This window comes from Ambystoma mexicanum, chromosome 5p, assembly GCF_040938575.1.
Source record: "Ambystoma mexicanum isolate Mex_15411 chromosome 5p, UKY_AmexF1_1, whole genome shotgun sequence".
Lineage (NCBI taxonomy): Eukaryota > Metazoa > Chordata > Amphibia > Caudata > Ambystomatidae > Ambystoma > Ambystoma mexicanum.
The window spans coordinates 352,040,186-352,058,034 of NC_090930.1; positions in this window are offsets into that span (position 1 = coordinate 352,040,186).

A 17,849-nucleotide genomic window follows, 5' to 3' on the forward strand; every position below is an offset into this window, starting at 1 on the left:
ACACATTAATGGTCAGTTCACATGGTTTAGTTCATTTTAGGCAGTGTTGTGCAGCGGATTGTCGTGATTGACCAACCCAATGTGGGGTGATTATTGACGTCAGAGGTTAGGTGACATGGATGCTGGAAGCAAAATATGGTGGTCCGAGGGCCTCCTTTTTAAAGATGCCTGCTCCAAGCTGGATAGCTTATCTTAAAGTAAAGCAATGGAGGGTAGATTATGTGGGGATGGTGTTTTATGGGCAGCCATGAGAGAGATCTGGTGTGAGCGATAATCGCTAATGAGGAGAGAGATCCCAGTAGGAAAATGGAGGGGGGGATCCCTTACAGTGCTCAGAATGAGTGGTCCAGTCAGGGCTTGCTTCAAGGTGGCCTGGTGATGGCAAGCAGGTAGTCAATTGGTGCTGGTGCTGGGCTCAGATTGCTGCGGGATTGCGCAGGGCGTGGTGCAAAGAAAACTAACTTGGTGATGGGGCGCTGTGTGGGACAAGAATGGCGTCATGGTCGTGGCTGCCGGAGTCCCAGTGCGAACGGCTAAGTTGATGGGCTGCTGGAATGTGATGGGAGTGGTTGGGCAATGCAGGGCGGTCAGCACATGGTGAAAGATGCGTCCTGGGGGGGCTGTATGATTGGCCAAGTGTGGCGTATGGGGCGATGAAGCAGAGTACTGTCTGGTTGGAGGTAGAAAGAGCGAGGGGGCTCGGCTTGCAACAGAGCCGGCCGGCTCACAAATGGGATGTCCCAAGTGGGCCTGAGTGTTTGGGCTGGAATTCTTACCTGTGATGTGTCTCTGTGGCTCTGTCAGTCTTTCAACCTGGAAGTGTGTGCATCTAGGAGGATATAGCACACACTTCCTGATTGGACGGATCAGACTGGCAGCTGATTGGTTAGTGTGTGGTCACACCTGATTGGCTGGTTGCCAGTATTGGAAGTTGAGGAAAAGGAGGTGAACGTACGTCGGCGAGTGCGTCCCTGTGATAAGGGTTTGCTGGTACTTGTAGGCGCTAAGGGCGCAGGAAAGTAGTCGAGGGGAGAGACAACAAAATTGGTGTAGTGCATTCTGGTAATGTCGGCAAGCTTTGTGGGGCAAAAGGGGGGCGTCATGCTCATAGAGGGTGGCGTCACCAGTTAGGGGGCGAAGGCATGGCTTGCAGCGGTGCCAGCCGGCCCAAAGAAAAGTGACCCGTGTGGGCCAAGAATAAGTGGGCTTGAGTGATTAGCTAGTTTCAGTTGGGAGAGCCTGAAGGGATGTTGCACGCTCATTAGTGGTGTGCGTACCTATGGTCGTGAGCAAACCAAAAGGGGGTTGGTGGTGGATGTGGGCACTCTGGGCAGAGTTCCTTGAGTTTGGGAGCCTGTTAGCCTGAGCGCAAGTCCGGGTTCTGAGGGGACCGGAGAAAAGCAGTGGTTGGGGGCTGATCTAAACTGGGGTAAGGGTCTCAAAAGGTAACTGATACATAGGTGCTTGAGCGCTCCAGATGGGCTTGATAGGCGTGACAAGGTGAGGAGTGGATATCATGGTCAATTCGGAAGGTTAGAATTGAAGTAGAGTTGGTAGGCAGCTCATAGAGAAAGTAGTCAATTTAAGCCAATCGTCTCAATGGACGATATGCGGGGTCAAAGGAGGGTTGGAGTGGTGGGCAGTTGTAGTAGAGGAGAGGACCTTCAGGCCTGTCAAATTTGAGGCAAATGTGGGTTGTGTCCCACGGTGGGTTGCAAACCTCATACCTCTGCATGGGGACTGGTTTTGTTATGGAGGAAGGTGGTTATGCTGAACCCAATTGTTTCCATATCACATGTGTTGGAGGGAGATGGGTGGTCCAAAGGGCCAGATAGGGGTCCCAGGGTCGTAGGTTTATAGAGAGGGGAGACAGAATGATAAGTCACAAAAATTCATGAAAATCATGATCACTGTTAAGTCCCACAGTAACGCCTCTGTATCTACAGATCAGTCTGGCATCTTTCTGTCCTAGATGCAGTTCTCTGTCACCTCTTCTGACATCTGCTGGTATTGTTTCCAGTCCCACAAAGGAAATGTTCTCTTTCTTGTCCCACTGATGTTTTTCTTGCCAATGTGTTGCAAGCGGGAATTTGACATCTTGCGAGTGAAGCGTGCTATGGTGCTCCCGAATTCTTGCTCGGAGCTCTCTTTTCGTACTGACAATTTATTTGCGATCAAACATATATTATGGCATGCACTACAATTTTTGATTTACAATTAATATATTGTTTGATTACATGTGTGTCAGCATTGCTGAAATTCAGAGTCTTGGTGTTTGTGGCATGTTTGCACATAGAACATGTACCACATTTGTAGAAACTGACCGGTTTCGAGCAGTTCTTTGGTGACCTCAAGGTGCAAGCAGAAAGATGCTGATGCCCTGGTGAAGGCAAAGTCAATTGCATGCAATGCCAGACTGTGGTTGATGGCCGTACATAGTGCCTTGACATCCAAAGTCCCTAGAGTGTAGTCTTTTTGCCATGTGATGTCTTTCAGTAGTAGTAATGTATGCATGGTGTCTCTCAGGAATGTTGGCATTTTAAGGACCTCTGGGGCCAGTACATTGTTGATGTATATATTCAGAGTTTCCGTAATACAAGCAATCAGGATTGGATGTTCCTCCAGGATCTTGTTGAAAGTCTTGTGGACTTTGGGAAGGAAATATATAGTAGGCATTCTTGGGTGTTTATGTTGGAGGTATTTCAGTTCCTAATCTGTCAGTAATCCACGTTGGTGCCATTTAGTCAGAAGGGTATGTGCTGCAAGTATTATATCACTTGTTCGGTTGCTACTCAGTGTTTCATAGCACCCTGGTGTAGTCAGGTGTGTCATTGACATAGTTATGTAGTCATCTCTGTCCATGATGACCACATTGCCCCCTTTATCGGCTTCCTTGATGATGATTATGTTGCTATCTGCATTGCATGTTATCTGCATTGTGATATGAATCTGACACTGTTCATGAAGGTATTGCTGGGATGAGCATTCTCCTGCCTGTCACCACCTCAGGGAGTGTGAGGTGATGATCCTTGCTAGGCTGATTTCATAAGCTGAATAGGGCCAGTGGCAGGCAGTGAAGCCAGCTCCTCTTCAGGGTGCAACACAAATGGAGAACTTTGATTTCAGGGGGTTCTTAATTGTTTCTACCATCCTGTTTGCTTGTGGGTGATAGGCCATGTTAGGGGAGTTTTCCTGAAGTCCTACTGGTAGTAAGACTTTAGTAAGCTATCCCAGTGGTGTGTAGATCTCCAACTCTTAGTATCAGTCTATACTAACTCAGGACCTTGGTGGCATGGAACAGCCATCAGGCCTATCTTAAGAGGAAGTTGTGAGCTGTAGGTAGGTACAATGAACCTTAGTTAGACATGCACACCTAAGAAACCCTTACACTTAAAATCTAAATAAAAATATATATTTATTATACATACACCAGAATCACTTTAAATACGTTAGACGTTTACACTAGAACACTTTGAAATACTTGAGAATACACTTCAGTGGACACTTTCACTTTGGTGTTTCTTCTCAGTTACATTTGCAGCAAGGTTTGAAAGGGAAAAGACAATGTTATTGTATTATCGGTTACTACGCGCACCTGCGGTTTCTAACAGTTCATACTGTAATACATTTACCCTGCAAACACATATAGTAAAGTCACTTTAGGGTAGGAAAATGGTTAGTTAGTGTAACATTACCCTGGTTAAAGGTTCTAGGGAGGGTTTCTTGACACAGCACGTCTTTTAAGTCTCAAAATACAACCCTAACTAAAGGCAGATTGGAGAGAGCTCAAAGTCTTGACAAGCAGCAGAATACAAGAGTTCCAGAGGATTTCTTCCAGTTTCCAGTGTTAAAGAAGCAGCAAGTTAATAACTAACAAGGCAAACCTGTAAAAGGACTTGATGAAGGGACGCAAGCAGCAACTTGAGTCAGAGGAAATACGGGGTGACCCTGGGCACCTCTAGGTGCACTCCAACGCTCTGAAACAACATCTTGGAATCAGGTAAGCAATACCATTTTCCCCAGAGTACCTTAGTTAGAAGAATATTTTTATGCTGGTAAATATCCCTAATAGGCCGTGCACAGCTTGTGCCTAAATCCTAACAATCGAGTGACCTCAGCCAGAAATGTGTCCACAAAATGAAGGTCATTATCGGACTTCAATGTATCACAGATACCCAACATAGGGAATACTTCCCTGGCTAGAAACCTGACTGCAAATTTCGCATCCACATTGGCGCAGGGCCCATCTTCTATCCAACAGGAGTCTCGCCAAACTACCACTAGTACATACCTGTATGTGTTGCATGGATTCACCATATCTATGAAGTCTAAACGGAGTTCCTTGAATTGCACTGTGGGGTGGGGCGATGTTTCTTTTAATGTCTTGAGTGTATTTCCTGGATGGAATTTGTGACATGTAGTGCAATTGGCCACAAAGTTCTCGACTTGTTCAGCCAGATTTGGCATGAACCAGTCCCCACTTTTGTCATCAGCAATGTGCTGCTTAGGTGCATGCATAGGGTAATGGAGCTGCTCTAGTGTAATGGTTAATAGCTCTACCAGAATGATTACTTTACTTTTGTTGTTTCATGTCCAGATGATGTTGGTTGGTGATAAGGTGCATCCCTTCTTTACTCATAAAGATTGTTCCTCTGCTGGGGCTCTTTCCTGAAATTCAATTACATGTTCCTTTGATAATGAACTTCATGCTTCTAGTAACCGTCTATTTTGGCCTGCAGTAACAGGTATTTTGCTTTCTTCAAGAAAGGGAAATAAGTTGCCTTTTTTGCAGCTGCAACTGTTGCTGCATTTCAGCGTGACACTATCTTTTCCTTTGGAGTGATCTGAGAACTTCACTATGGCTATGTGTAAAGGACTCATTATTGCTTCAATTAGTCTTGACACTAAAATTGCATGCTGAACTGGGGACCCATCTGTCCATCTGTACCCCCGCCTCTTCATTCTTGATATACCTGAGTTTACTGTTGATGTCAAACATGCAGAATCAGTGTATTTGGTAACATCTTTATATGCTGATATTTCTAATGCTTCAATTGCTGCTTGTTCTGAGTAGTGTTAGGGTAGTCCCTGCTACATAACTATCTGAAACTCTTCTTCTTGGTCCTTCACATATATCACTACTGCTGCATCTGATTGCCTTTGACCACTTTCCTGGTCTATGCTTGATGACCTGTCTACTTAGAGTACTTCTCCTGTGTCAAGTGATCTTCACTTTTCCTTCTGAATTCATCTGCTGTTCCCTTGTATCCTGCACTACCATGGACTTTGTCTTCTGGTCCAACTGGCTTGGCAATGTAAGTTGCTGGGTTGACTGTGTGGCATCTCACTATGGTAAATACAAGATTTGTCATAGTTACCTCATACCCACTTCCTCTCCATGTGGTGAGCGTGGACTTGTTTCTTTCAACTATGGAAAAGATTTCATGCTCAACGTACAAAGTGAATGGATTCCCCATGACAATTGTGGCGGACTTCTGTACTGCAAATCGTACTGCTGCTAATGCTTGTTCACACGGACCGTGTCCTTGCATTACTGGATCAGGGAGGCCACTGTAGAATGCCAAAGTTGTGTGTTTCTGTGATGATCGTTGTGTCACTACTGCTGTCATGACTTGGCATTTTGAATGATAAAATAAAAATAATTGGTTATTATAATCTGGTGTTGCTAATACAAGTGCACTGCAGATCATTATTTCGAGATCTTCAACACATTCCGCCATTTCCTCTGTCCATACAATTGTTCCCTTGATCTTCTGGGCTACATTTATTGCCTTCAATAGGGGTCCAACATGTGTTGAATAATCAAACACCCATGTGCGGCAATAATTGCAGAACCTTAGGAATTGCTGCATCTCTCTAATTGTGTTTGGCTGTAGTGTGTTTCTCACTGCTTTGGCGCTGTCTAGGCTTACATTTCTTCCTGTTGAAGATATGATCTGACCCAAGTATACCACTACTTTCTGGCAGTATTGTAACTTGTCTCTGTCCACTGTGTACTCTTTGTCTGTTAGTATTGTCAGGAGCTGTATCGTGTATTTTCTGCACTGTTCTTCTGTTGTGCTAGAAACTAACAGGTTGTCTACATACTCTAGAATGGTACTGCCAAGGTTGATGTTCTATAAGTCCATCTGGAGGATCCTGTTAAAGACACTGGGGGACTCACAGTACCCCTGGGACAACCTAGTATGGTTGAATATCTTTCCATGGCATGAAAATGCTGTAAAGATTTTTGAGTCTGTGTGCAATGATATTGTGAAGCATGCATTTTTAAGGTCTACTACAGAGAGCTCAGAGCCATTCGGGCTTTCATTCAGCCGTTATAAGCCCATTCAGCACACCTTCTCGTTGCAGTTACATTTGCATGCAATTTTAAGCGCATGTGCAGCGTCCGAGGAACATTCTGTCACAGCACAGAGATTCATTCTCTTTTTCTGCTGAGAGGCCATACGTACTTTGACACAGTGAGTGCTTTATTCTGGGTGTCTTTGCCGGGTATAGCGTTTGTTGGCTTCTGAGCATGGCACCTCGTAAAAAGATTTTGTCGTCCTGCACTCGGGGCTAGGTGCCTCTCGCATTGAATTATATGCCAAGTAGGCCCTTGTTTTCAGTGCTTAGTCACATAGCTCGCGCTCAGCTTTTGCTTTAATTTAGTGCACCTTGATGTTTTTTCTACCTCCGGTGCTTGTTATGGCTACACTATGTATGAAGCCCTATGTATGCCGGCTCTTCTGGCTGTTGGCCCCTGTTTTCCATTTTTGTCGAGGGGCGTGGATGCATATTTGTAGTGTTTCCTCCTTGATTGGAGTTTTGTTGTCATTACATTTTACATCAGTAAGAGCAGTACTAACTGGTGCTTCTTGGGGTGCTTTCAGTTTTTTTTTCTGATTTGCAGCCATCTGTCTCGGATACCTCGACATATTCCGCTCTGTCTACCTCCACCAAGCAATTGATGCTTTGGACATTTTCGGGTCCAATAGAGCTTCCATAAGGTGAGGCTCTGTCCATTCCACTCTTATCTAATTGTGGCAGGGTTCCTACAGATCTCTAACTTTATGGTTTGGTTCATCTAGATCCTGTTATTGTTCAGGATACAGTTTTAAGCCCCGTTGGGTGGCTGCCCCATTTCCTTCACTAGTCGAACACAGCAGTTGGCCACATACCAGGTCAGTATGCCAACTTTCCCCCATTGGTTTTTTACCCTGGCTTCTTTTCATACTGCCACTGGTTCTCTATGGTTCTGTCGGTTCACTACCACTCAGCACGGTTTTCACTTTGGGAGTCACTAACCCTTTGCTCTGGGTTTCAACTTTGTCGTTGAGGGGTGCCAGTATACTAACTCTTATTGTGGTATATTTGGCCCCCAATTTGTGTTGTAAAATTCAGGCTTTTTTAGAAGCCTTATTAGTTGCAGGGTGTAGGCAGCTTACATTTGAAAAGGTGTGTTATGTATTATTATATAGCCATTGTTCTTGTGTGTTTTTTACAGTATGGTTACATCTTCCTCCTGATGAAGACGTTGTTTAAACCAACACCCTACGTCGAGACCGGTCGAGAAAAACCTTGAAGGGATGTGATCCTCGTATTTCTACTTTGTAATCCACCTTTACAATAGATTGTGTCCTATTAATTCTATTGTGTGCTTTATAAATACAAAAATAATGAATGTTTCTGTGGGGAGTAGTTATGGATTTTCTCTCCTCAGATGTTTATAGTATTGTCTTCTTGCCTTTTAGCAATTTGGATGAATGCCACTGAATGTTGAATCATGTTTGAGTGTTGCACCATGAATGGTTAGTGAGTCTGTTGTTTTTTAGCCTATTTTAGGCACACTATGCTGCCGTCCTGCTGTGTTTAGAATTTATTACAGTGTTTAATAATTTGTGATTAATTTACTATTTCTTCAATTTTTGTATCATTTCAAATACATTTTCCTCACCTGTTTCTTTGGACAGTGGGTATTGCTTAACTCTAGCGAGTATTGCACCTGGTTTGGGTTTAATTTTAACTGCCCTATCTCATGTGGGTTGCTTGTCCACAGTTAACTAGGCACTTTTGCTATGTCCTCATGTGCTTGTATTGGTGGTGTGGTTGCTGTCTTGGAATCATCCAAAATGAGATTTTATTTGACCGAATGGGTGATTTGGCCAAATTTTGTCCGTTCAAAAATTCCAAACGGCTGAAAGGTTTGACCAAATCACCCATGCGTGCTAAGGGCTGCGGGGGCTGCGGTGGTGTCCTGTACACACTTGCTCAAAATATTATGAGCAGGTGTTGAGGGGGTGTCCCCCAAAGCCATCCCGAAAAAGCCCCCCAAAACGAAAGATAAAATGGTGGGCTGCGGGGGTGTCCACCGCACCCTTGCTCACTATATTGTGAGCAATGGTTGCAGGGGTGTCCCCCACAGCCATCCAAAAAAAGTCACAAACAAAGAACAAAAAAAAAGTGGGCTGCAGGGGCTGCGTGGTGTCCGACACACACTTGCTCACAATATTGCTTGCGTGGGTTGCAAAAGTGTCCCCCGCAGCCATCCCAAAAAAGCCACAAAAAAAGGAAAGGACCCTGCGGTGCCGGTTCCTTATCAGGGAAGTGAAAGGGAACAGGCATCACAGGGACACTGCGAGTCAGAGGCCGCAAGGTAAGTTGGGAAGTGAGGGTGTGGTTGGGGGCAATGTTGGAAATGTTCAGGGGAGAAAATACCGAAGGTTATTTTCGGAAAAATAGTCTTTTCTCCATCGAACATTTGGAACTCAATCCTGCTGTCATTACTGTCTATGGGACTTCCCTGTGCTGTATTACCAAGTGATAAGTTATCCCAATTTCAAAGACTTCTTCCCTCTCTGTGTCCAAATTTGCAATCTGTTCATCAGTAATTTCTTTCAATGGTATTATGGGGTCTATGCACAGTATACTTCTCCACTCCATCACTTCCTCATCTGTGTCTGTTACAATGATTGTGTCCTTCCTCATAATCATTACATCAATGCATTAGGTGAAAATTGTTTCTGGGGCTTTCTCATGTGGTACCGCTTTGCTAAATAGGAAATCTGCTGGCACGCAAAATATCACGTTCTACATTCCTGATAAGCAACCTTTCAGAATGGGGACTGCATTTGCGAATAGTGGCTCATGCAATAGTAATGCTCAAATTATGTTGGTTCTGCAGAGGGCTTGTATTACCGTGACTATTCTGTTATAATGCATGCCTGGTCTTGAACACACAATTTCTTTGTCAGTGAAGGAAATGGTCATGTTGAGCTTTTTAAGGTGGTCCCTCACTAATAAACTCACTGGTGTATCAGTACTGTACAGTACTGGTGTGACTATGACTTGATTCCCTATAGTGAGGGGTATGTTTTCTGTGAAAGAAACCCTTAAAATTGTCCCAGAGAAGCCTTGCAGATCCATGCAGTTGTCAGTTAATGGAAACCATCCTTCCCTTATACAAGATTGGGTGGCTCCTTTATCTACCATCGAATTAAACATTATGTTCCCCGTCCTCACCACCACTTTGAGTTCCCTGTCTGTATGTTAAGTGATTGAGAGAACTGGGCACATCAAGGCTTGCGGTGGGCCCTCCTATTGCATATAAGTGTTGTTTCCAGGAAGAGGGAAAGCATTGTTGCTTCTAACGCTGGCTCCAGTATAGTGTGTAAGTGTTCCCCATGGTAGAGCATTCTGTTACTGTGGTCCTGAAGTTGCTTGCATAGGAGCTTTCTCTGCAATGTTCTGAATTGCATTTGGTGTGGGGTACTGTATCTGTTGTCCCTGCCCTGCGTTGGCGCGACCATTTGTATGTGTCCTATGTGCTGAGACTGTGCAGAGCCAGGAGCGTACATTGGCATAGGAGTTCAAGTTTGATGTGGGGCATTAAATCCCTGTGGTGACCCTGGTGCATAATATGGGGCCGGGGAGGATCCAGGATGATGTTACATGGAGAGTCTACTGCAATCACCCTTAGACATGTGTTCTTCCTTCCCACATGCCCCACATGATCCCCCAAACCATGGTCTTAAAATTCCAAATCCACCTCTCATCCCTTCTGTTAGTTATCTTCCTGCTCCCTGGATCCCTCCCCTGTCTCTTATGTTGTTTTTGTCATGCGAGTTTCCCAAGTCTTGGGTGGTCCTGACTGTTGCTGTGTGTCTGTGGGGTTTGTTACTACTGCTTCCTCCATACTAACATTTGCTACATTCTTCTGTACTAGTTTAGCTTCTACTCGCTGTGCTTTTTCTTCTGCTGCTCTCTCAACTTCGTGCTTGCAAAAATGCACTTTATGCACCTACATTTCTCCCCATGCCTTCACTTCCATGCCCACAATTCTGTCTAGCTCTGTTTGTACTTCAGTGGGTAAGCCCATCCTTAATACATAGTTAAATAATTATATGTTTTGCTCCCACAATTCCCCTTTCTCCTTTCACTAGATGTCCTGAATGAACTGAATATAGAATGCAGGGTCCTTGGCATGCTTCATTGTTCATGCCATTATAGCACCTACGTCAGGTCTATCAGGGTACACCCTTCTCAATGCATTCCAAACACAGGCTTTGCGGTTATTAAATGGAGCACCGTCATGGGCATCACTCTCTAATTGGACACCTGGGTAACCTGATAGCTCCCAAATTGTGCTAATCTGATCTCCTATTATACTGGCTAACAAAACTTTCATGTCCGCAATTGCTAAAGTCACCACTGCTGTATGCTTTTCTACTGTGCTAATCTATTTACCTACACCTCCTGTACGAGGTAACATCTTGATCAAGTTATTCTTACCCATATGCAGCCATGGTACACATTGTGATCTACCCACTCCTTTCTGCATCAATGGGAGCTGCCTTCCCTTCAACCACTGCCACTGTTCTAGGACGTGGTCTCAATTGCCTCTTCCTGGTTCTCCTCTATTTCCCAATTTTCCTCACTTGCTTCTAGTTCACTCTCACCTTCTGTTTCATCTGTCCCATAATCTGCATCTTGCGGTTCTGGTTCCTCAGTTTCTACTTTCACATCCCTAATTACTGGTTCATGCATTTTCAATAGTACCTCTCCTCCTGCCCATGTTTCAGCATCAGCCATTGGTCATGGCTCCTACCTTTTCATGGTCACCTTTTGCAATTCTTCCTCTGCTTTGTGTATTATTGCCTCTAAATCTTTGCACGCTTTGTTTTCTAATTTCACTATTAGTGAATCTCATATATCAGAGGGTGTGCTTGCTCCTTTCATGGGGCTTGTTTTGAGTATGCCGGCAGCTTGTATTTAGGTTTTGTATGTACTGCGGCTTGCTTTAAAGGGTAATTGGCTACTATGTGTGGGACTGTCAGCTGCACAGGTGCTGAAGTTAGTGCGGACTGAGGGCCCTGCTCTATACACACCTCAGGCATCAACTGTGCAGGCATTGAAGCCTGTGTCGACTTTGCGCTATCTGATAGGGGCGGATGTGCCCTTGGTATTACAATTTCCTTTTTGGGCTACTTTCATCTTCTTCATCGAGTGTCTAAAGCTCCAATATGCTCTGTCTCTTCCTCCATCGTTTACCTTTATATGTGCACATTAAATGGGTATATATGTGCGCTATTATGTTTTTGTTCATGGGTGCCCTCAGCTGGCCAGGCTGTGAACATTTTCCCTTCTATTCCTCCTGTCTGTTCTTCATTGGACTTCCTAATTTTATCTCTATGATTGGGTAGTTCCCTACACTTATTCATTAGGGGAGTGCTCATCTTGTATCGCTTACAGCTATAATAAACCCTACTAAACTGTTTTCTTTTTGTGACACAGAGCACAAATCAAAATACTTTACAAGAGAACTTTACTTTTCTAGAGAATTCATGAGACACAATAATACTTTCAACAATATCACAAATTGCCACCCGCCTTTAGCACACTCTCGTATCTGTTGCGAAAACCTCAAAACGCACACTCTAAAGCAAAATCAATACCAAGTTTCAAAACCACAATGAATCTCTTGCGCAAAACCACAAAATTACCAAATCACACCCCCTGTTCCAAAATTCCGTCTCTACCACAATCTTATCCCACACAAAATCTCAACAACATTTGCCTCTAACCATCATCAACATATGTAAAGTATATACAATGCAAATAATTAAAGTAAAGTTATACAATGCTCTACTTTTGTCTGCCTCACGCCCCCTAACTACAGGCAGAGGGTATCGCCCTCGCTCACTACTTCTCTTATTTCTAAAGCAGCGTTGCCCCTCCCTCCCTTACTGAGGGATTATCATGACGCCACAGCTCCTCGCTACAGGAGCCTTTTCTGTTTTTATTATAAAGGAAAAAAGAAAAACTGGTGAATCAAATCATGAAACTCACAACATTCACTCTACTTCTGCATGTATACTCACTCTCTCTGTAATTCTCGTATCAGGTGCACCAGCTCACTTTGGTTATCCAAAGTCTTCCGGACTGGTTCTCCCCTCAACAACCTGCACTGGTAGGGTAGAGCCAGGAGCCTGGAGCGGCCATGCAGGTCTTCTGGATCTCAAACATGGCGCCTGCTACCTTTCTTTTGGGTGCTGCACAGTCTTGTGTTCCATCCAGGTAGACTTTGCTTGTCCCCCAATTGTGGCGGAGGAGCCCACCGATTTTCTGGAAGTACCTGTATCCCCATACATGGGCCATCAAAATATATGACAAGTCCCTTTTGTATTAATAAAAGGAATCCAAAGAGCCACAAAATGCAATGTTTTAGATATGAGAAAAACAAACATTTTACATAATTACCTAGGCAGGGAAATATCCAACAGACAATCAAATGCTAGCAGAGGGGAGTGTATGGTTAAATCTTGGTTACAGAAAGCAAAAAGCAACAGTTTGTTACACATTTCTTCACAGTCATTGGATGGGATGAGTTACAATATGTGTTTTTCCATACAATAAACACGTTCATTGACCTATTCTAAACATGTGGTAACAGTGATGTAGGTGCTAGTTACCTCATGTTCAGTTAAGTCATACTCCTTCCCACATTCCATGATTGGATAGTGAGGATTCAAACATGTAAGAATCAGATTTGGTTTTCTGTTGGCTGTTCCAGAAGGAGTAGATATGGAGTGAGTAAGCTCAGAACTCTCGACCAATCGTAATATGAGATGCGTTAGTATGACACAAAATTATAACATTTAAGTTCCTTCCTAAAATGAGCTAAGTGGTTTGGCGCCAGAATTCTGTTCCCATCATTATGAACTATGTGGTATCTGTTTATCTTGCAATGCTCTTGGTGAAAGGGCTACTTGCATGTCCTTCCTGATTCTTCTGAGTTAATTTGTTCAAATCTTGACCTGATGTGATGGGGTCTAGCTGCTAACACTCTTGCACTTTCATAATGGCACATTTGTAAATGTGTATGTGTTCATGCAGTGTACATTGCTATAAAATTATCTTTATTTTGCTAATATATTCAGGCAGTGTGAACTACTGTACTGACATGAGGTTCCTGGCCAATGCTATAATATAAGTAATATTGTCCGTGTGTGGTGCGGCTTCACCCGTTGTTATTATTATTGTTGTATTCACATAATCATTGCTATGTGTAATCTTCTGTGTTGTTTACTAACTCCTAATTGGGGCTTCACAGCAGAAAGTGGTGGTCTGTATAAGTGTTTCTTAAAAGAAGAGAGCTTTGCAGCTGTGATCTATCTCACTGAGGGCAGTGTTGTGCTATTAACAGACTCTCTCTACAAACATGCTTTTTCTTGCCTTACTGATTGACTCCTGCCAATGTGTGACCTTCATTAAGTTACGTTTGGTTATTCTGCTTATGGACACAAGCCGTTATATTTCTTTGGGACATGACTAGGGGAAAGCTACAAATCGAATGTAGTCTGTCCAATCAGGGAACAATGGGCCTCATTGCAACCCAGGCGTTAAGGGGTTAACGGCACCGTAAAAGGTGTCGGCGCCGTTAAACCCTTAACGCCTGATTACGAGGTCCCTTTGCGGGTTGCACTTTAACTCCTGCTTTTAGAAGGCGTTAAAAAACCAACCCGCAAAGGGACCTAGGAGCTAATTACAGCACCGTAATTTACGGTGCCGTAATTAGCGCCTTCCCCATTCCCATTGAGCCCTATGGGCCAAAAATGGGAATGGGGAAGGGGCCATGGTGAATGGGGAATTACCGCCCCACCAACCTTGGAATGGGGCGGTAATTCCGCCATTGACCATGGCGGACTCCGGCATGGACCATGGTGCTAATAGCACCATGGTTTAGCGCCGGGGTCGTTATGAGGCCCAATCTCTTGTCCTTAAACTCTTGGGGCGAGTATAATTTTTTTGTTGCTCTTACCTGATCTCACTACCACGACTAAAGCTTGGGAAAGCCCCTGCCTCCCCTTTCTTTAAGCCAATCATTGTGTGGCATTTGGCCTTTGTGTGAATGTTGGAACTGGGACTGTGTGTCTTTCAGCGAGGTTCATTAACAGCTTTCTGCTGTGGGGTAATGTAGAGATGTTCCTGCTTCAGGAATGGCTGACTAAATCTGGAGACCTACGTGTAAAGTATTCACCTAATGTAAAATAGCGATCATGCAGTCATCCATAGAAACACTTCTTCAACATTTCTCTACTTAATGTTAAATGCAGTTGGGTTTAAGTAATGGTACATGACTATAATAATCTACATGGGTATGTTAAGGCCTGGTTATATCTTAGCTACTGTATCTAGTCATTGCATCGAATTAAATAGCATAGAATGCCTTACCATAGAAATAAATGCATTAAAAAAAGCATCAAATGCATTTATTTAAGGTAAAGTGTTTATTTGAATTATAACAGGTGTTAAAGGTTAAAAAGGGGGAAAAATGCATCCAATGCTTTTTTTATGCTTTTGTTATGCTTTTGTTTCAATGGTAAGGCATTTGATGCTATTTCATTCGATGCAATGACTATAAATCCTTAGGTACTAGTGCTTTAGTGGCTTAAGCATGAAGCCATTTGCTAAATGGAGCTGCTTGCTTTGTCGCATCGCATTTTTCTTACAGTGACTTTCTCAGCTTATTTTTTCGTGCAGGTTGTGGACGTTGGATACATGTGCCCATATTATTATACTCCGCTACAGAATTAAACTTGAAACTGATTGCACTTTTAGTTTGGCTATTCAGAACTTATCTATTGATCTATTCTGTTCTCTCCTCTGTTTCACACTTTCCATTTCTCCCCCATCCACGCACTTTCCCCCTTTTCCCTGTTCCGTGCACTGGTGCGTTCTAAATGTCATTGGGCCTAGTAAGATCATTGCTTTTGTTTCTCCCTTGTTCCCCTCTCTTTGCTTGGTCACGCTCTGAAACACTTGTGTTTGAGGTGTATGAGCGAGATATAAATAAAATATCATATCATATCATATATCTGTTGTACAGATGTAGAAGCAGTTCAATCTAGAAATTACTTCAAGAATAATTGCGTTAAGGTGCTAAGGTCACCAAATCAGGTCCTGGCAACATGTAAACAAGCATGGTTTATTACTCTGGCCCAAAGCACTTCAGTAAAATTCCAATGCTTTTGAAAATGAAAAAAAAAAATATACATGCATTTATTTGTTATTGGCAACAAGCCCATTAATGATGAAATTCATATAAAGGGTAATTCCAACTATGCTCAATTAATTTCTACCGTATAAATGGCCGTCTTTAGGAGCAACAAACCTTAAACAGAACAAAACAATAATGACCCAGTAACTCAACTTCACTGCATCATGAAAATAAGTTAACTAATAAGAATCTGCATGCTCGAATGCACTTACTTGGATCCAAAAAAAACCCTTCTTTTTTACAACTCATTGGCGCTGACGGTTAGAGCCTGGCTCATATGCCAATTGAAAATGCTGTGCTCAAACACAGACTCCATTTTATAAGGTGTTACAGTCATTTTGTTAATACATTTGGAAAAATGACTAAGTAGGCCAAGAGGATAGGAAAAAGACTATGTGAAAAATGAAAATAGATATAAACAGTAGGTGGCCAATGAATGTGGAAAAAAGTAAGCATAATATATAGAGTAAAACACTGTTAGACTGTGTATAGCAAAAACACATGTTGACAAGAGAGATAGAGGAAAGACTACATTAACAATGAAAATGCAACAAAGACATTATAAGCAATATATAGGGAAAACAAACAGCATTTACAATGCAAAAGAACAAACATGATGTAGGACATGGAGATATAAACACAGGGCTAACAAATTCACAACCACATCACATGCATGTGAAGGTGTACACATTTAAATTGATCCTGTTACAGAAAAGGTACATAGAAAAGCAATGCAAATGTTTGTAAAACTTTACCTTGGAGACAGATAACATTGTGTTTTGTGTAAGGTTCATTGCTAGAATATAGTCTGGAGAAAAACCCTTAACAACTTCCATACATGTTTCCTCATGTTCCATCCCTTACTGCCTGAGAAACTGTGACTCCTCAAGCTCCATCTCTTAATTGTTTTTCAATGTCTGCCTTATATCCTCCTCCTTCCCCCATCCACCTCTTCATATACCCCTGATGTCTCATGATATCTACTTCCTTGTGTTACACATTTTACAGGTCTTCCCTCTGTGCTTTGTATCATTCCACTTCCTGCTCCTCTCTTTCTATCTTCTAATTTGCAAGTCCCTCATGCACCACATCATCTTCATTCTGCTATCGCCTCTCATCACCAGCCTTCCATGGCAACAAATCCTTAATTGTTGCCCCCTTCATCCTATACTACAATTACCACGTGCTCCAAAAGAGATTAAATCACCATCATGCCCACATTAGTTAAGTAAACTCCTGTGGTGACCCCATGTTACTTATATTTGTCTGACGTCTTTCCATCTGCTTACTCTGATGGTGCTGTACTTTGCTTGGGCGCTCTCCTCTTTTATTATCCTTTAGGTCCATCACATTTGCAGTCTCAGCCTCAATCTCAATGGACTGTGCACACACTCCAACCACTATCCACCACATCCTCCACATCTAACAATGAACTGCTTCTAAAGGAATTCAGTTGGTCCTTTTTTGATCAACAGTAACATGTGGAGGGACTAAGGAGAATAAGTACCAAACATGCTTTCCTTTTGGGGATTTTTCTTTGAAGTTGGAAAGGTAAAGGGAAAGCATGTAAACAAGAGAGAAATCACAAGGTGTGTCAGGACAGTTTTTACAGGAGTTTCTATCAACGAGTTTCATAAATATGTGTGTGTTTTTATGTTTGAGGGGAAGGAGCAAATGTAATGAACAGGATAAAACATCATAAAATGTGACACGCAGGTTTTCACAGTTTCAGAAGGGAATTCTTATCTTAATTTATTTTCTTTTTTGATGGAATGAGGAAAGGTGAATGAAGGAAGGGTTACAAAGAAAACAATCACAACGTGTTTTAGAAATGTTCATCAGGGGGGATTAAGAATAAAAAATGTGCCCAAGACACAAATAGTGGCTGAAAAATGTACAATAAATCAAGTATACTTTCTCTATATGTGAATCAGCCGTGTTCATCCCTCTAACAGCCACACACAACTCACAGAGACACAGGAAGTGATGTGGCAAATTTAAATAGCCACCAAACATCTGTAGAGATTCTAGTGCTCTAAGTGATCCATAAAATCTCACGGAGATGTTTGATAGCTCTGATTGGCCCCTAGCCCACAGAACTTCCCCACAACATTGACATTGACCATGATTTTGGATTTCCGAATACCCGAATAATTGGCTAACCTGATGAAACCTGAATACAGAGTTTCGTTCTAGTGACACGCCCAACAGAGTGTAAACATTCCAACATTACCTATGGACAATAGTCACACTTAAGCAAATGAAAAAGAAATGAAACATTGAGGACTTG